The following is a 20023-nucleotide window of genomic DNA, read 5'->3' as shown; positions in this document are numbered from 1 at the left end:
CCTGGGCTCAGCAGCCATAAAGGGAAACATACCAAACTCAAAAAATTCTGAAAACTAGACACCCAGAATCCCCAGCGAATTTTTCCCACATTTCTGTGTGGGATTACCACCCACCGTTCCCCCCAGTCTCCTGGTAAAAATGGTACCTCACTTGTGTAGGTGGGGCACGTGCCTGTAACAGTGAAGAGCCAAAAACATATCAAAATTGAGGGGGAACAAAAGCGGGTCCAAAAGGGCAGTTTGAAAAAAAAACATTTTTAGGCTGACAAATGGGGCAGAATTTTTATTGGTATAGATGTGACAATGCTGGGTGGTAGGAATTTTGTGGACTCCTTTAGATTCCGGAATGCTCCATCACAAAAATGTGGGAAAAATGTGTGATTTCCAGCAAAGTTGGAGGTTTGAGCTGCATTGTGGGTAAGAAAATGGTTCAGGGTGCATGTGAAGCACACCACCCTGGACTCACCCAGATGTTTAGATTTCAGATGTTTCAAGGTCTTGTGGATTTTTCTACATGGCAGTGTCCCAAAGTCCAAAAAGTGCAGCCCTCACCATTCCAAGTGGAAAATGTGAACAGTTAGACATGCTCACATGGCCCAACTTTAAAACCAAAACCCAAAATAATCAAATGTCCTTTTACTTGCTGTGGGATGAGATCTTTTAGTGTGCTGGGGAGTGCCCCATCTGCCCACCGGTGGGCAAAACAACTTTGACCCCATTTATTTGGGGTGGGGTTATGACCTTATCCCCACCCTCTTTTTTTTTTAATCTTCCCTGGTCTCTGGTGGGCTTTCTGTCCCCCCCTCCCCCGGAGGCAGATGGGTCTTCGAAAAATAGGCCAATCTGCCCCCAAGGGGGGCAGATATGGCTTACAGTAATGTGCCCCCATGTGGAGTGAGCCTTGCCCAAGGGGCTGCCCCCCCAAACAGAACATTCACATACACACACACCAATCCCTGGTGCCTAAGTGGTTTCTGCCTCACTGAGGGCAGAATGGCCTAATAAAAATAGGCTGATCAATGGTCTACAATAAATTTGCCCTCAAGGGGAACGACCCTTGCCTAAGGGGTCGCTCCTCCTGTGTGAAATTGATGCAAAAAAAAAAAAAACTGGCGTCTAGTGGTTTCTGCCCCCTTGGGGGCAGATTGGTCTAATAAAACTAGGCCGATCTGCCCCCAAAAGGGGCAGAAATGGCCTAAAAATATGTTTCCCCCCAGAAGAGAGACCCTTGCCTAAAGGGTCGCTCCTCACATTTAAAAAAGTAAAACAAAACAAAAAATGATCCCTAGTGCCTAGAGATTTCTTCACCCCGGGGGCAGATCAGCCTAATTACAATATGCTGATCTGCCCCCAAAGGAGGCAGAAATGGCCTACAACGAATTTGCCCCTTCAGGGGAGCGACCCTTGCATGAAATTGACCATAAAACAAAATTCCCTGGTGTCTAGTGGTTTCTTCCCCCCTTGGGGGCAGATTGGCCTAATTATAATAGGCTGATCTGCTCCCTTGGGGGCAGAAAAGGCCTAAAAATAATTTGCCCTCCTGGGAAGCATCCGTTGCCCAAGGAGCCACTCCCCTTATAATCATAAACAAAAGAACTCCCTGGTGTCTAGTGAGCATTTCTGCTGCCCGACCACATCGCGATTGGGCAGCAGAAATGCAGAGAGAGACATCAAAGGAAAGGAAAGGACTTTTCTTTCCTTTGATGCCTCTCTCGAACCCCCCACGTGATAGGAGGATAAAGCATTTCTTCTCCGGTGCATGCTGGAAGCTGAGCGTCCAGCGCGGAGGGGGTAGCCTCTAAAGAGGTCAGCACACGATCGCACGCTGATGTCATCAGATGCTGAGGGGGGGCAGAGGGGGCCATTGTGGAAAGGGAAGCGATTCCCCTTCCATCCCTGCCCAGGAGAGAGGGGTTCCAGGCCCTCTAGCGCTTCCCCTGAGGCCCGGTAGCAGGACGTAACAGTTACGTCCTGGGCACCCGAGCGGTGCTGCCCAAGACGTAACTGTTACATCCAAGGCACCCAAGGGGTTAAGGAAGGAAGAGGCATTCGAGCCTTGTTCCCATGCCTTCTTCATGAGCAGGGTGGTGTTTCATAAGATCTATCCTGCCATACCCAGAGGCAGGTGTTGTATTTACTTCTACCCTCACATTGTGAATAAAGCTGAGGAGCAATTGCAAGCTGACCTGCACCTCCATAACCAGCAGCAGGGGGCAGCTCACTGAGGAGCTATCCTGTATTTTCCTTCTTTTTTTGGATCATACCCCTTTGTGTAAAATGAGGCAGTTTCCAGGCAAGTGAAGGGTGTTTCAAAGAAAACCTTCCCCAACCCTTCTGCATTTTTACAATGTCTGGAGTGTAGGGGGGTCACTCCTTATTGCACTCTTGGGCATGTTGATGGGGGCTTAAAGAGGAGTGGATGCAAAGTTAGCACCTGCTCCTCACAAAGTTTTATTTTGAAAGCCAAATCGTTTTCCTCAGCCTGATGAGGGGGAAAGGGAGAAATGTCGATCTGCATTTTGACATTGTGGGGTGAGCACACGGAAGGTGACATGGTTCCCCACTGTCATTTCCATTGCCCTCCCAGCCATTTTGTCCTTCTGTAAGGCCAGCGAGGAAGTAAATTATCTTCCTCGGCCATTGGGCAAGGCAAGGGAAAGTGTGAATATTACCCCCCACCACACCTCTCCCCGTGACCATAACATATTGGTACTTCCTCAGCTGATCAGAGCTAAATAAGGCTCTTATAGGGGATATACATTGAACTTGTGGATTTAATTAGAGTTTGCTCTAATAAGGATATATTACTGGCTTAATCTTCTAAGTATGGTTAAAATTAATTCAAGGAGGTATGAAATCAACATGGCAGAAGGCAGGGATACCTACTGGAAAAGTTTCCATGTTACATACACTTGCTTAACCATATGCTAAACCAGAAGGTTACACTTTGCTGTATCCTGATGAAACCATCATGCAGGGCAGGGCACTTAATGCTCTCTGATTCCAACTGGACACTATAATGGCTTATTACTAGTAACCAAACTGACGATTAATTACCAGAAGTCAAAACTGGTCATTTTAGGCTCAGGAGTTGCAGTTGCAGGAATGCCCAGTAAAAAATTTTAGGTGGCTTTACACTTCAAACTATTTGGAAGTTTGCATATGTAGGCATAAACGTCACTCAGAATATGTCATCAGAAACTCATGTTAAGAAGCTATTATTCAGAACACAGCCCACAGCAAAATGAGATACAATATTTGCCACTTACTTTTTAAAATCAAACACTTGACTACCTAGAAAGATTTGTTGTGAAAATAAGGGGTCACTTGTGTACAGAGCAGGAATTTGGGGCCATCTGTTGCATATTTAAGCACCTGGGAAGCTATATGGAAAAGTTTGTATTAAGGATCCGCATTTGGAAAATGGACCCCGATCCCGAGCACACAGTTCCTCACTAAATAGATAAATCAGTCAATGAAGGAATTTGTAAAGCACACTACTCACCGTGAGGGTCTCAAGGTGCTGTGGGGGGAGAGGGGAGGAGAGGGGTGCTGCTACTGCTCGGACAGCCAGGTCTTGAGGAGTCTCCTGAAGGTAAAGAGGTCCTTGGTCTGATGCAGGTGGGTCGAAGTGTGTTCCACGTCTTGGTGGCGAGGTATGAGAATGATCTGCTGCTGGTTGTAGTTCTGCGGATGCGAGGGATGGTTGCGAGGGCGGGGTCGGCGGAGTGGAGCTGTTGGGTCAGGGTGTAAAAGGAGACACGTCTGTTGAGGTATTCTGGTCCGATGTTGTGCAGTGCTTTGTGAGCGTGGGTGAGGAGTTTGAAGGTGATTCTCTTGTTGACAGGGAGTCAGTGCAGGTCTCTCAGGTGGCCTGTGATGTGGCAGTGACGGGGATGTCCAGAATGAGGCGTGCATAAGCGTTCTGGATGCATTGCAGCCTTTTCTGGAGTTTAACCGTGGTTCCTGCATAGAGGGCATTGTCGTAATGCAGTTTGCTGCTTACAAGGGCTTGGGTGACTGTTCTTCTGGTTTCCGTGGGAATCCATGTGTAGATCTTTTGGAGCATTCAGAGGGTGTTGAAGCAGGAGGAAGACATGGCGTTGACTTGCTTGGTCATGGATAGTGAGGAGTCCAGGATGAATCCTAGCTTGCATGCGTGGTTGGTGGGTGTCGGAGGGGATCCGAGAGTGGCAGGCCACCAGGAGTTGTCCCATGTGGAGGGGGTGGAGCCGAAGATGAGGACCTCCGTCTTGTCGGAGTTGAGTTTGAGGCATCTGTTCTTCATTAATTCGGCGATGGCCTTCATTCCTTCATGGAGGTTGGTCTTGGAGGAGTCCTTGGTGAGGGTAAGGATCAGTTGGGTGTCGTCAGCATATGAGATGATGTTGCGGTTGTGAGATCAGGCGATGTTAGCGGGTAGAGCCATGTAGATGTTGAAGAGGGTTGGGCTGAAAGAACAAACACTGGGGTACTACGCAGATGATTTTGGTGGCTTCCGAGTGGAATGGAGGGAGGCAGTCTCTCTGAGTTCTGCCAGTGAGAAAGGAGGTGACCCAGTCCAGGGCTTTGTCACTGATTCCTGCATTGCTGAGGCCTGTGCGTAGGGTGTGGTGGCAGACGGTGTTAAACGTGGCTGAGAGGTCCAGGAGGATGAGGGCTGCGGTTTTCCCGTTGTCTAGTATGGTTCTGATATCGTCGGTGGAGGCGCTATGGTTGCTGTGGAATCTAGATTGGGAAGGGTCCAGAGTCTTGTTCTCTTCAAGGAAGCGGGTCAGTTATCTGTTGACAGCCTTCTCAGTGACTTTTGCCGGGAAGGGAAGCAGGGAGATAGGCCGGAAGTTCTTGAGGTCCTTTGGGTCTGCCTTGGGTTTTTTGAGGAGGGCGTTGATCTCTGCGTGTTTCCAGCTCTCCGGGAAGGTGGCGAACTCGAAGGTGTGATTGATGATCTTCCGGAGTTGGGGTGCAATGAAGGAGCTTGCTATGTTTAGAATGTGGCGTGGGCAGAGGTCAGATGGTGAGCCAGAATGGATGGTGTTCATGATTTCGATGGTGTCGTTGTTGATGGGGGTCCAGGAGAGCAGGAGGCTGGTCGGTGGTGAGTCTGTGGTGTTGGTGGTTGCCGGGGTGGTGGGGGCTGTGTGGTGAAGCTGTCGTGGATGGCTGTGATTCTGCGGTGGAAGTAGGAGGCTAGTGAGTCGCAGAGGTCTTGTGATGGAGGGATGTCGTTGGCATTGGAGCTGGGGTTGGAGAGTTGCTTCACAATGTTGAAGAGTTCCTTGTGGCTGTGTGCTTTGTTGTTGATGCGTTCTTTGAAGGCGGTTCTCTTGGTGGTTCGGATGAGTTGGTGGTGTCTGTGGATGGCGTTTTTGAAGTCTGTGTGGTTGTCCAGTGTCTGATCTTGGCACCACTTTTTTTGAGTCTTTGGCATGTCTGCTTAGATACGTGGGGGTCGGCGGTAAACCAGAAGGCCTTTTTGTTGGTGCGTCTGTAGGAGGGATTTTTGAAGTTCCAGGCAGCTGTGTCATTGTCGGTGGTGTTGATGGGTGGGTTCCACGAGAGGGTAGTGATTAGTTGGTCTTCGGTGACCTTGTTCCATCTGTAGTGGGGAATCCGTTGTGGGTTATGGTGTATTGTGGGTTTCTTGAAGGAGAATTGGATGCAGCGGTGATCTGTCCAGTGGAGTTCGTGGTGTGGCTGAAGGAGATGTGTTTGCTGGTGGAGAAAATAGGGTTGAGTGTGTGTCCTGCGGAGTGCGTCGGTGTCTTGACAAGTTGTTTGAGGCTGAGGTTGGAGAGGTTGTTGAGCAGGGTGGTGGTGTTATTGTCGTTGGTGTTCTCGAGGTGGAAGTTTAAGTCCCCGAGGAGTATGTAGTCAGTGGATGCGAGAGGGTGCGTGCCGATGATGTCAGTGATGGAGTCACTGAACAGCTGTCGGGGGAAGAGGGGCCTGTAGCCGAGGGTCTCTTGGAGGGTGGTGTTTGGGTCTGTGTGGATCTGAAAGTGCAGGTGTTCGGCAGTGCTGATGGTGTCTTTGGTCCTGGTCGTGATCCTGAGGGTGTTCTTGTGAACGATGGTGATGCCTCCTCCTGGTTTGTTGGAGCGGTCCCTGCGGTTAAACTTGGAGCCGCCAGGGATAGCTATGGTGATGTCAGGCGCTGAGGAGGGATTCATCCAGGTCTCGATCAGGAAGGCGACATCTGGGAAAGAGAGGAGAGACGCAGCCTAGCAGGAAAGAAGAGCTCTCCCACTAGACACCAGGTATGAGGCGCAGGCAGAAGCCTGTGAGTGGAAGAGGGCCTTGAACTCCTGACAGGGGTCAAGAATTCAGAGGAGCGAGGGATGAGGGCTCTACTTACAAGGTGGAGCCACGGGAGGCAGAGCAGTTCACTGACCAGGTCAGTGGTATTGCACCAGATCAGTGGTAATAGATCAGAAATCATAGCTTAATAAATCCAGTCAGGTACAGATGGAAGAAATTGTATTCTAGAGTGATAGAAATATGTTGGAGGACATTCAATGAGTACAGGATTATGCATTTTTATGAAAGCAACCAAAAGCACTAAAGTTCTTGAAGGTAGAATAAAGAAGGAGGCTTTTCATTCAAGGATATGGCTAAAAAGAAAGGAACTTGGAAAGTTGTGTATCTCTTCCTGATTAAGGCACATTTGAAAGGAGCACAAAGCCAGAATAACATTTAGCTGCCATACAAAGCCAGTAAGAGAGAAGGATATTTATCAAGGACAGATTGAATATCCTACCGGTCAGTGAGTCTAATGCCAAACAGCAGGATGATTTGAAGGGTAGCAAATGTATTTGTCCTCAAGATCATTTTTAAAATATGATGCATCTTTATTGCTTTCTCCCATTTGTGCAACTTTTAGGTGAGAAAACCTCGGTGTTATACTTGGACAAAGACACAGTAGGATTCTAGGCGAAGTTGTGCTGTCAGTATAGAAGGGATAATTGACTGCGTGTTCTGCGAGGTTTCTGTATGCTGCTTGGGTCAGGAGCTTGGCCACTTGGCCTGCTAGAAACAAATCCTGAGCACCCATTCAAAATATGTATGGTAAATAAATGAACCTTTATGTTCTGCTTGAGTTTACACTGTGCCTTTGCTTAACTATGGTCGTTTTTATGTTTTAGTAAATGTTTTGTGTGCGTTTTGCAGCCTAACAGGTAGAAACTTAAAATAGACAAGTGTGCTAAATAAAACATGTTAATTTGTTTCACGCGCATCACTCAATGTGTTACTGCTTGTGGACAATTGTAACTAAGTATTTCTTTTCATTTCAGAAAGTAACTTTTATAATCCTGGATTTGAAACAAGATGCCTTTTTGGGTTGAAGACAAGCAAACTACAGTACATTTTCCTTTTAACTTACCTTGACCCTGTGATGTGATGAAGGTCAGGTGCGAATTGTGGAACCAGTCTTGGTCAATGAAGTTGCTTTCATGAGGTAAGTTAAAATATTGTGTAAAAAATATCAGAAATATACAATAAGTTCTGAATTTGTGTGTGTTTTTGGCAGACAATTGGGTGGGGCGGCGTGGAATTAATACTCAGTTACTACTTAGGCCATCACAATGGGTTTGTTGTACGTTGGTACAGAGATTCCTGGGGGATGGAATATCAAATTCCAGGATGTATCCCCACATTCCACACTTCCAGGGAAAATTCAGCTGACATTTCTTTCACCTACTCAGCCAGGCAATGACACTGGGTTGGCCAATGAGGGTGGGATACAGAGATTGCTGGGCAAAGGAACAAAAGGTGGGAGCTGGCCAGTGCAATCTAGGGTTAGGCCTGGAGGACACTTATGCTCACCTGGGGCACTGCAGGGATTTAGGGTGTGCTCCTGGACATTGGTCCTGCCCCTGTACCAACAGCGTTTTTTCCAGGCGTGCATCTGGCATGCATCTGCACATAGTGAAATTGAGTCTTGTTATTCTAAACCAGGGTCGAGAAGCAGCAAGCTGCTGATAATGGCCAGTAGCTTTATTCTTCCACCCTAAACACTCCAGCGATACCACAACTTGTAATGAAGAACTAAGAGTTAATTTACAGGTTTTACCAATCTCTAGATATGAGACATGTTGAAAAGACTATTCATAATTCATAGTAAGTGCTTTGTTGACATCACTGTCACATAACAGAATCAACGTAATCTGTATCTTTTATCTTCACTTTAAAAAGTTGGGTTAGTAATGGTGGGATATTTGAGCACTTTGACCTTTTAAAAAACTCCAAACCTATTTGTAGATAATGTTTATTCATTTTTCACACTAAAAACGTGTGATATGATGTGTCTTGACAACATTGATCAGGCCCAGAACCAATATTTTTAGCATTAGAAAATAGATGACCTGTCACAAGTAAATTGGTGATCTGCAGCATGGTTATGAGTTGCAGGGAGGTTGGTAATAGGTTTTGCACTCATCTAGGTTTAGCCCTGACACTAGCCATAACTCAACAGCGCAAAGACAGACTCTATTACTTATAATATATCCTGCGGGTCTAGTGTACCTGAAAGGATTTTAGGGAGATGAGCATTATAATTGGATAAATTGCCTTAAGAATTAAGAAGTGGCCAACCTCCAGCATATCTCCCTGGTTCCCTACCCAGTGAAAGTAATTGAAAAGTCCATGAACAAACAACTCACAAGCCACTCTGAGCTCCACTACCTACTGGACAACACACATTCATGCTTCACAAAGAAACACAGCACAGAAACCGCTCTCATCACAGACTCTGACAATATCAGGATGATCCTTGACAGGGAGAAACAGCTGTCCTCATCCTGCTCACCCTCTCTGCTGCAGTTGACCCAACCTCCCACAACACACTCAGAAGACCCCATGATTACGTTATCCAAGGACCAGCACTCAACTGGATCTGTTCCTTCCTCACAGGGAGAGCGCAAACAGTCAGACATCCTCTGAGGCCAACTGAGGCCAAGGAACGTGCATGTGTCCCTATTCAACTTCTTCATGGCTCCACTCACTAACATCATCTGGTTTCAAGGCATCACCATCATCTCCTACGCAGATGACACCCAACTCATTCTCTCTATACTGACTCCACTATGACAACACACTGTACGCCTGAGTTTCCAAGCAACTCCTGAGTAGACTCCAGACCATCCAGAATACAGCCGCAAGACTCCTACTCAACCTTCCTTGCTACACCCACCTCTCACCTCAAAGAGCTCTACTCACTCCTTGTGAGAAATTCGGCTACAGGTTGACTGGGGTATGAGCCATGGCCAAGCAGCAACCACAATCCTAGCCAGGGTAAGGCACACGCAAACCCCAAAATAACTTGTGCTCAGCTCCCTGGTAGCCTGGCACAGAGCAGTTAGGCTTATCTTAGAGGCAACATGTAAAGTATTTGTGCAACACTTCAAACAGTTGAACAGTGAAACCACCACACAAAAAGGTCCCACACCAGGTTAAAATACATAGTGGCATAAAGCGCCAACTGTGAAGATCTGGTCGCGCCGAACCGGGACAAAGTCACACATTCAGGCCGACAGTGTTGGAGCACAGGCCAGCTACAATGCCCCAGTTCGTGCCACTGGTCACAGAACTTTAAATCCTGTGTTGCGGAGCATTGTGTGGATCCTCGTAGAGACAGCCAAAGTAATGCCTCAGTTCTGAGATGCAGCAAGGCTGAGGTGTGAGATGCCATTGTGTTGATGTTGAGGCTCGCGTCAAAGCAGCTTGCACTGCAAAGTCCAGCATTGAGGATGCGACACACACAGTCTGGCAATACAGTGGGTCTGAAGGGTTGTGAGGATGCAATGCAAAGTCCAGCATGATAGGTGAGGCTACTGGGGATGCATCGCACAGCTGCGGTTCCGAAGCAGCTTCAGGCTATGATGTGATGTGGTTTTTTGTGGCATTTCTGATCTATGTAGTGCAGCGATGTGTCGGTTGTGCTCAGGGTTGCACCATGCAGCAGAGGAGATGTGTTGGTTCCACCGGATCCACAGAGGCTGGCAAAGCACCTTAAGCCCACTTCCAAGGGTCCAGCACTGAGGTAACACAACTTGATAAGGAGAACTCACAAATGTCTAGGTGCAGATGCAATGTTGTTAGAAGCCTGTTATGTACTAGAGGCTTCGGATCAGGGGGCCAACCAACTAGCCCTGGAGTCACTCTGGGTTCAAGTGATGTAGTTCTAGTCCTTCACACCCAGGGAATAGGGCAGCAGGTCAACAGAGCAGGGCAGCAGTTCCTTCAGAGCAGCAGTCCAAAGGGAGTGGCAGTCCTCATAGCAGCACAGCAGTCCTTCATCCTGGCGTAGTGTGCTCTGCAGGTCCAGAAGTGTACTGAAGTGGTGATGTTGTTCTTTTATACATTGTTGTACCTTTGAAGTAGGGAGAAACTTCTGGAGGCATGCCTTTGAAGTGCACAGATGCCCTCCCTCCCCTGGCTCAAGCCTAACTTCAGAGGGTAGGCAGCCCTTTGTGTGGAGACAGGACACAGCCTATTCAGGGCCAAGGTCCTCTCTCCCATCCTGCCAGTAAAGGCCCATCCAGGCACACCTAAGCTCCAATTGTATGTGGCTGTCTAGGAGGAATACGCAAAGCCCAACTGCTAAACTCATCCAGTCATGAGACTAGAGACAGACTGCAGGCACCAAATAGTGAAGGCAAGAAAATGACAACTTTCTAAAAGTGGTATTTTCAGAATTGAAATGTAAAATCTGACTTCACTATAAATTAGGATTTTAAAGTAGGATTCCACAGGCCCCCAAACATGAACCAATTGTCCCTCCCATCTGGAAATTACACTTCTATAAGGCAACTCCAATGTTATCCTAGGGAAGAGATAGGCCTTGCAGTAGAAAAAATTAATTAAATAGTTTTTTTACACTACCAAGACATAAAACTTAAAAGTACATATCCAAGTTTTTAAGTATTGTGCGCCCTGCCCTCAGGGTTGTCCAGGGCCTACCTTAGGGATGATATGTGTAATAAAAGGACATTGAAGCAAGGCAAAAGGTTTATTTGGCCAGGTCGAAATAGCATTTGAAACTGCACACACAGACTTTGCAATGGCAAACCTGAGACATGTTTAAAGGGCTGCTTAACTGGGTGTCATGTCACAATCAATGCTGCAGGCTCACTAGTAGCATTCAATTTACAAGCTCTAGGCACATGTAGTGCACTTTACTAGTGACTTATAAGACATATAAATATGTCAATTGGGTAAAAGTCAATGTTACCATGTTTTGAGCAGAGAGCACGAGCATTTTAGCACTGGTTAGCAGTGGTAATGTGTGCAGAGTCCTAAGGCCACCAAAAACAAAGTCTGCAAAAATACAAGGGCTGAAGGCAAAAAGTTAAGGGGAACCAGACCAAGGATGGCAGGCCTAACACCGCCCCATCCACAAGCGCAGCTAATTCAAATTCCTTATGCATACCTACAAAGCACAACATACGACCCGCATACCTCAGCAGCTGCATAAACTTTCACATTTACCCTCAGCCTCCCTCTCACTTTCTCACATACCATCATATTCACAAAAGCTGAGCAAGGGGGTCACTTGTTTCTTACATCGCACCCAAACTTTAAACAACCTCCCACAACACATCAGAGCCTCCACCTCGCTGCTTGACTTTCACAAGAAGCTGAAGACCTGGTTGTTCAAATAATTCTCCGGGGACCACATGCCTACACACCTACTCAAGTGCCTAGATACCCTTGCGGGTATTTAGTGTGCTCTACAGTTCGGGATAACTTAACAGAATACTGCTTATTGATTCTTTCTCTTGAAAAAATTGGAGTTAATGTGCTGCTAACATCAAGTATGGTCTTGAGGGCCACAGACGGTATTTTGGGCAAAGGAGAAATGGTTGTGTCCAAAAAACTCTTTTCAGATAATGATTTACCTTGTACGACTTTATATATGTATTATCTATAGCTATTATCATTACACTGCCAGGTTTGTGTGAGTGATGTAGCACAATGTTGCTGTATCTAAGAAATATTCACTAAAAAGTCCTTTCGGCCCCACAAACGGAATGAAAAGCACTCTATAAATAAAAATGTAATACAATAGTTGATGAGTTCATGGTTACGGATTTGCAAGTCACTAACTCATGCTTGTTTACATTCATAAATTGAATAGCGGCGTGGTTAATGTTATTATTAGCAAGCCCAGTCCCTAACTGACCATCATATGTAGATGCAGAACAATAAAATGTAATTCACTGAAAAATGCGTCGAAAGGAATGACAATGCAAATACTACAGATGTGCTTTCATATGAAGCCCCTTGCTATAGGAATTACTGCATGGGTGTCTACAATTCGGAGATTGTTCATGTGGGAGTACTAGTCAGGCAATGGTAATGCAAACACTGGAAGTATTTATTTACATATTATTCATTGTGGCGTATGACATACTTTACACCACAAGGAAGGCATTGATAAACACAAATAGAACACGGGCCAAGATGTGTACATAACCAGCTGTTACCATCTTTTGTGCGGCTGCTTCTAAACATACAAGATGAAGTCGAAAAGACTCTATTTCGTGTAAAAAATACCATTCGAGCAGCTGCGCTAACCATTGTGGAAGTGTATGTATTTTGTTTTACATTTCTAGGTAGAAATATATTTCCCAATCTGCTTCTAAATGTGTTTCTACTGCATCATATTAACTATTTTTATAACTTAATTACTTGGAAAATTTGAAGTGCTGCCTGCTTATGATTCTCCATCATTTACATGATTCCAAAGCTGGACATTTTACAGAAGGAATGTCATAATTCTTATTTTCACACATATTCATTCATTCTGGCTCTAAATTAAGCATAGCATGATGTTTCTTTTCATTCGCAAATTCCTCATTTAAAGGGAGAAGGGCTTATGCATACCATAGTGAGTTACATTCTGCAGCAGTATTGGGATGTTTAGAAATGTAATTTTGTAGTCTAATTTCAACTAGGACTAAACAAAGCCTCGTCTCCATCTTGAAATAAACCTAACTTTTCCAAGGTTGCTCCCAATTTAGAAGGTGAAAAGGTCTCCTCTGAAGATACTCCTGCCTCTGAAATGATGATAGATGTTGGGTTTCATATGTGTGTGTTGGTAAGAGACTGTAACAAGTTCCCATCCAGTAACCGGGACATACACTTTTCTCTAGTGGGTACTTTCAACACTACAAAGTTTGATTAACTAAGGTGTGTAATATGTGAGTGAAAGCCGCAACCTATTCCTGTGCAATTTGGGGTATTAAATTAATGGTATCAAGTGGCCTTTGAGAAGGAAAGGAAAAGAATGAAGAAGCATGTTAGAAACACAGTTAGTCAATGGTTACAATCCAGGTGGCGCACAATGCAGGGTGTTGTTGAATTTCCTGCAGTAATTAGTGAGAGGGACAAAAAGAAATACAGAATAAATATGATGAATCTAATACTGAAAAGTGAAAGAGAGATAAAGGAAAATCCACCAATGAGGAGGATAATTTCTTTAAAAACTTTTTAGACTCTAGACCTCCTCCTTAAACCGGTGATGCACATACATTGAGACTGCCAGCGCATGATATCCGTGCTGGAGAGCCAGGTATAAGTATGCATGAAATAACAGCATTTGTATTGCAAGTGTTTCACCTGAGAGTGTTCTGCCTGAATATGCATTGTCAGCTTTACCTTCCCCTTGTAGACTTACGCCTACTGTTGGCACAGTGGTCCCTGTTATGAGGTTGTTGCTACTACACCACCTGGGAGAAAAAATAATAATATTGCCAATCTTATATTTTAGTCTGGATACATTTTACAGGTTACAATTAATACAGGGCAACTGCTTGTATATAACCGAGATGAACTAAGATATTTGATATGAGAAGCATCTAGGTGTGCATGTGAAGCATATGACAGGATTGAGGAGTTAGCAGAAGAATGTCACATTGATCTGTACATAAATAGGAGCTTGCGTAGAGACGTTAGAATAAAATTGAGTGAAGCAGAAATGGATAACGTAAGTCTACTGACTCTGTGAGCTCATATGAAAGAGTAGAATGATTTCATAAAAAACTGGAGAAATGGAGACAGTACAGTGAGTGATAAGATAGAGATCAAGCAAACAATTGACTCAAAATCCAAGACAAAGGAACAGTGGAGTAGATTCGTAGGGAATCAAAGAACATGGAAAGAGACACGTAGAAGAAGGGCAAGAAAAGAAAGGAAAAGGGTCATTTTACATTGACATTCAGGTGAATGCTAATATTACTACGACTACTGCTACTACTACTGCTGCTACTAACTGCTACTACTACTACTACTACTACTACTACTACTAATAATAATAATGATAATAATAATAATAATAATAATAATAATAATAATAATAACAATAAAATGACGACAAAGAATGTTCAAGGAACACAATACCACAGTTACCTTTGGATTTTGCTAAAGAACGGTAAGGGTGCTAAGATTTTAGATGATGTGAGGTGGGTAATAGTCATTTTTTTGGGCAGAGGGCTGAAAGATCTTAATTTGGAGTAGAAAGTATGAGGTATCCAGCCCTGCAGTCTCAGCAAGATGTACAGAGGCAGCATTCCCAGACCCCAAACCTAGTTGTGTGTGGATGGGTGCAGCCCTGGTTGACTTTGGTGACCAAAAACTAAGATCCAGATGAAACCCAAGATAACCAAACATTCATCAAACATTAACAGGTACATCCCTTGGACCTTAGGATGAGCCCAGAAAAACACTGAATTATCTTACTGTTCTCCAAGGTATGATTGTTTGCAGACCCACAGTTCAAAAATAATTTAAAAAACAAATAATCTTTTCTTATTTTCACTGTTTTCTGGTGATAAATATTATTTTGTATGTAACTCTGTCAGATAAAGCTCTTGGAAATCGTATACACTCTAGCAGCAAAAGAGAGAGAGAGTGAGGTTAAATGTATACCCCCTTCAGCCATTGACTTTAGTAACTGTCATTGATCATTCTACATCAATGAATTAAATAAACCACTGTAATGATCAGTCAAGCACTATTGATATTTTCCTCCTCTATGGCATATGCTAGTTCATGAGACCAGCAGATATGCATCTGCATAGGGAAGGGGTTCATATATTTTACATTTCAGTGCAGTCCATGGAGGATGAACTATCAATGCTTTGCAATTGTGGTGCATGGATACAAGCTGCTCAAGCCCATCCTGCCCACTGATGCAGCCAGTATGCCGCTGCCACAGCCCACCACCTCCTCCTGTCACCACCAAGTAGTTCGCCCTCTCACCAGACCTCCACTTCAGACCAAATTGCTCAGCAGTATCTGCATTGCCGCCCCAGACTGTGGCACTGGTCAATGTAAGCTGTGACATAATCCCCACACTCATCGTGGAAAAAGGTGACTGCAGAGTATTCATACAGTGTCACAGTTGAGCAATACTTTTGGTAAATGCTTAATGGAGAATCCAGAGGCAGGGCATTCTGCCTCTGTCGCAGACACCATATAGAATTGTGTACCTCCACTTACAACTCCTCTGCATGCTGCTTTTTTCCCCCCATATACTCTGCCTCCACATACACTGCCCAGGACCACACGCATTACCATTTTCACAACAAACAGCTTTTGCCTCCAGACCTGTGTTTGGCAAGCTGTGGGTTTGAACCCAATGGTGGGTCACAAGCCAATTCTTTTGTGAGTAACGAAAGTCCAAGCAACAAATAAAAATGCCTTTAAACTCTGCATTTTTCTCGTCGCATTTCCTGTGCTTCAAAGACAAAAGTGTAACAGGTAATGCCTTCTGAAAAATAGCTATGTTATTTTAACATGAGGATTCTGGTTTACAAACTCTCTCTCACTTTGCAGTCAGAGTAGAAAAGGTAAAATTAAGTAAGTCACGAACTTGCTGGGAAATAGAAACTGAGAAAGGAAAGGCTGTAGGGTGTCATTTTTTGTTAACACACAACTAAATGTAATTATCTTTAAATGAACTGTATTTATTCAGCAGTTAGGATCGCAAAAATGAAGCACATTTTTTGTAATTCTGAAGTGTGATGAAAACAAAGATTTTAGTAGGATCAAAGCAAATCAAGACACTTGGTGATGCACAAATAATACATATTCACTGAACCCGGATTTCCACACTCTATTTGTGTGTAATATAGTTTTATCGGTAAAACTGGCTGTCTGTGCAAAATCAGTGGCCATTTCAATAGAAAATCTGCTGTCTGTAAATAACAGTGCCCTATTACATGATGCTTTAGTTAAATAAAAAAAAATCACCTGCCCCATATTGATTAAAGCTGGGTGGGTCGCAAACGTTTGTCGTTCTAAAAAGTGGGTCGTGGTTCTAAAAAGTTTGGGAAGCACTGCACTAGACAGTGTTCTTCTACACTGCTCTGTCCTTCATTCATCCATGCACTAAAAAATTCCTCATGTTATCGATCTGCGTATAATCTCACCTGTCCATGTACTTCAGCGTGCAGTCATCCATCCACTTACTCATCCATCTATTCTTCTAAACGCTGACATATTCTCATATTCAGCCAGTGAATCACTTAAACACAACACTTGCCAGTCAATGAAAAAACACTTTCACTTCGAAAAAAAACAAACATATTGGTTTTGTCAATACTTCATTTTTGTAGCAAGCTTTTAACTACAAATATCGTTGCAGGTGAAAAGTATCAATTTATCCTGTCATCAAAACAAATATCTCGTTTTGTAATAATCTCAAGTTCCAACTTGGTTCAACAATTTGGTATTTCAGTACTCTTAATTATGCTTCTTTGTCTTCTTTATTTTCCCCGACTAATTCACCTATGTCACTGAAGTCGTCTGGGTTTGTGACCTTTAGATTTTAATTGCCTTACTGTGTTATATTATTTTTGTTTCACCAATATACAAATGATCCATAAAATCACACTTCACGTATATTGAACTTTTGGTACAATATTTTCTCCTGAGCAATCGAGCTGGGTTAGGTACCACATGTGTTAACCACATCAATCATTTAATTCCAGGTTTCCGGGTGTCACATCAGTTGTCTAGTATTTTGTCATTTTCTTCCATTTATCTTCATTAATTGGCATTGCGTGACATAGCCTCCAGATAACATTTCTGTGAAAAATGTATTTAATAATGCCAGCTAATGCCTCAATTAAAATCCTATTAAATTAATGCCATGCGTTGCTAGCATACGGTTGTAACGTTGTAATACTGGTCAGTCTGAATAAATGTCTCTGCTTGACAAGTTTGTCTGATTATACTTTAGATTGTCATTTAATAAAGCAGCACATGTTTTTCTCTGTGTGAGCTATGCATTTTAATATTTGGTTGAAATTAAATTAAATGTTGGTTGGTTAAGTTTTAATCAACGAACAGCTGAGCAGAGGACAGGACTGGATACTATAATCATTAGGGAAGAGATTGAAATTGCTATTGCACACGTCAGCAACAGGTAAAGTGGCAGGTCCCGACAGAATTTTACAATCAGTTTCAAAATATGATTACCCCTCTCTTGTTTGAATTTTTTAATTCCTCTGCTTTCTTGAAGTCGACACTGCACTCTTGGCTGGGACACTTTATAGCTGTATTTGTTAAGAATAACGAGCCATTTAATTGCGGTTCATATTGATCTATTTCATTAATCATTTGTGATTGGGAACTTCTACACCTGGATACATTCTAACCAATAGGCAGCTGTTATTCTGTCCTTAATTAATCCGGTGCAGAATGGGTTTGTTATCTCATGTGATACCGCTTCCCACATAAACTCTACTCTACTCAGGAACTACAAACAAGCTCCTGAGACGACTCCAACGCATCCAGAACGCCTCGGCCCGACTCATCCTCGATATCCCCAGCCGCAGCCACATCACACTCCACCTGAGAGGCCTGCACTGGCTCCCCGTCAACAAAAGGATCACCTTCAAGCTCCTGATCCACGCACACAAAGCACTGCACAACACCGGACCCACCTACCTCAACAACCGACTCAGCTTCCACACCCCCACCCGAAGCCTCCGCTCAGCCAACCTCGCCCTCGCCACAGTCCCCCGCATCCGAAAAACCACCGCCGGCGGCAGATCCTTCTCCTACCCCGCCGCCAAGACCTGGAACACTCTCCCCACCATCCTACGACAGACCCAGGACCTGCTGGCCTTCAGAAGACTCCTCAAGGCCTGGCTCTTCGACCAGTAGCACCCCGCCCCCCCCCAGCGCCTTGAGACCCTCGCGGGTATGTAGCGCGCTTTACAAATGCAGTGATTGATTGATTGATAAACTCAGCCATATCAGCGTTTGATGTCACATGTGATTTAAAAAGGCCCATCCTGCTGGATGTTGAAAAATAATTTGACAGGATCTCCTGGTGGTTCCCATGGATGGTTATGTCTTTGAGGGGTTTTGGGCAAGGTTCCATAACATGGAGTAGGATGCTCCTCCCCTCTGTATCTGCCAAGATCACTTGCATGGGAGGCCTTTCCAAAATTATTCACATCAACTGCGGCACTAGGCAGGGATGTCATCCATCCCCACTTTTATTTGCCCTTTATTTATATATTCTGAATATGTCTTTTACATTAGGAAGTAGCAGTCACGGGTTATCCACTGGGTGAAGGCTCAGAAGTTGGGAGCTCTATGTCTTTTAGGCTACTGATCAATGCCTCGCAGGTTCAGGCTACTTCTAAGGATCCTACCCCTCTTCTCTCCTCTCTATTAAGACACTACCTTCTCACCCCACCCACTTCTCCAGTTCTCATACCTGTGCAGTTACTTGTGATCCCCCTGGGGCCTTCCAGTGCCTAGTAATCTCTCTCTTGGCCAAAAGGAAGGCCAAATCCTGAAACTTGCTAGTGACCTTTGTTTTGGGGGTGTGTAGGAACCCGCTTAGGAGGCCGTGGCAAGGGAACCAGGAGACGTACTTCTTCACAATGAGAGCTTTGGACCTCGTTATTTCCTCCCAGTAGTCCATCAATGAGGGACAAGTCCACAGCATATGCATGAGCTCGACCCCTGTTTCTCCACATCGTGGGCAAGCTGCAGTAATCGTGTGGAAGTATTTAATAATTTGCTCCTGAGTGATGTATACTCTGTAGAGTATTTAATAGGTAATCAGTTTAAATCAAGTATTTCTGGATACCTTTGGGACTCTTTCAAGAATGACCTCCCAGTCTCTTTCTGCAACAGGGACCCCCAAATCTTCTTCCCATCGCATTTGCAGAGTCTCCAGGAGCAGGAGCATATCCCCCTGCTATGTCCTGGACATAAAACGGCTTTGAAAGTTCATGAGGAAAGAGTGATATATTGGTAACTTTTGTGTGGCAGTGGTTCTGATGTACCTGTCTTCCAGTGCTTCCGTAAAGTTGTGGTCATTGCTCTGTGGAGTAAAAAATGGCCCTCTGGGAAGTCAAACTCTGAATAGAATTCCTCAAAAGGGAGAAGCTCCTCTGTTTGGAACAGATCCCCTACTCTTGTTGCTCCCACCTCTGCCTATTCTTCCAAACTTCCCCAGTGTCTGCTGTGGGGAAACCTCATCAACGCGGTCATTGGCAAGTCGGGTGAATATGTTACCAGGCATCAAGGCAGCGTTTCTTCTGGAGTCATATATTCCAGCATTTACACATCACCTGGAACTTTCGAGTATCGTCTACCGCTGAGTGCCCATTCTCAGGAGCACTCCGGTCAGCTTCTGTAATTCTGAGATGAAGGGTCCCATAGGGCAGTCCAAAGTCTGTCTGCCCGCTAGCAACTGTGTGAACCATTAGAGTTGTGCTTCAAGATAATATGTCTCGAAATCTGGGACTGCCAGCCTCCTTCATTGTCGGGCATTGTAGTGTGGCCAGCGCCCCACTTTTATGGCCTGGTCCCCACACAAATGTGGTGATCAAGGAATCCAGCTCCCAGATCATTGTGCGGGACATCCAAACTGGGAGCGTCTCAAACAAATATAGCATTCTTGGAAGGGCCATCACCTTTTCAGAGCCACTCTTCCCGCCACTGTCAGAGGGAGCTTTTTCCAGAAGTCAGTGTTAGCTCGCAATGACCT

The 20023-nt window shown here is 44.6% G+C and overlaps 1 long non-coding RNA gene across 1 annotated transcript in view; it reads left to right on the top strand.

Moving 5' to 3' along the window:
• The window catches only part of LOC138249968 (uncharacterized), a 507332-nt gene that overhangs the window by 224205 nt on the left and 263104 nt on the right, over window positions 1-20023 (top strand). Inside the window, exon 2 of the long non-coding RNA XR_011194872.1 lies at window positions 7296-7459. This is a non-coding gene — a long non-coding RNA (uncharacterized lncRNA). The remainder of the gene's footprint in view (window positions 1-7295; window positions 7460-20023) is intronic.

Source organism: Pleurodeles waltl, chromosome 8 (assembly GCF_031143425.1).
Source record: "Pleurodeles waltl isolate 20211129_DDA chromosome 8, aPleWal1.hap1.20221129, whole genome shotgun sequence".
In the NCBI taxonomy this organism is placed as follows: domain Eukaryota; kingdom Metazoa; phylum Chordata; class Amphibia; order Caudata; family Salamandridae; genus Pleurodeles; species Pleurodeles waltl.
The sequence above is the reverse complement of the archived record's forward strand: the minus strand, read 5'-3'. Positions and strand labels throughout refer to the sequence as shown.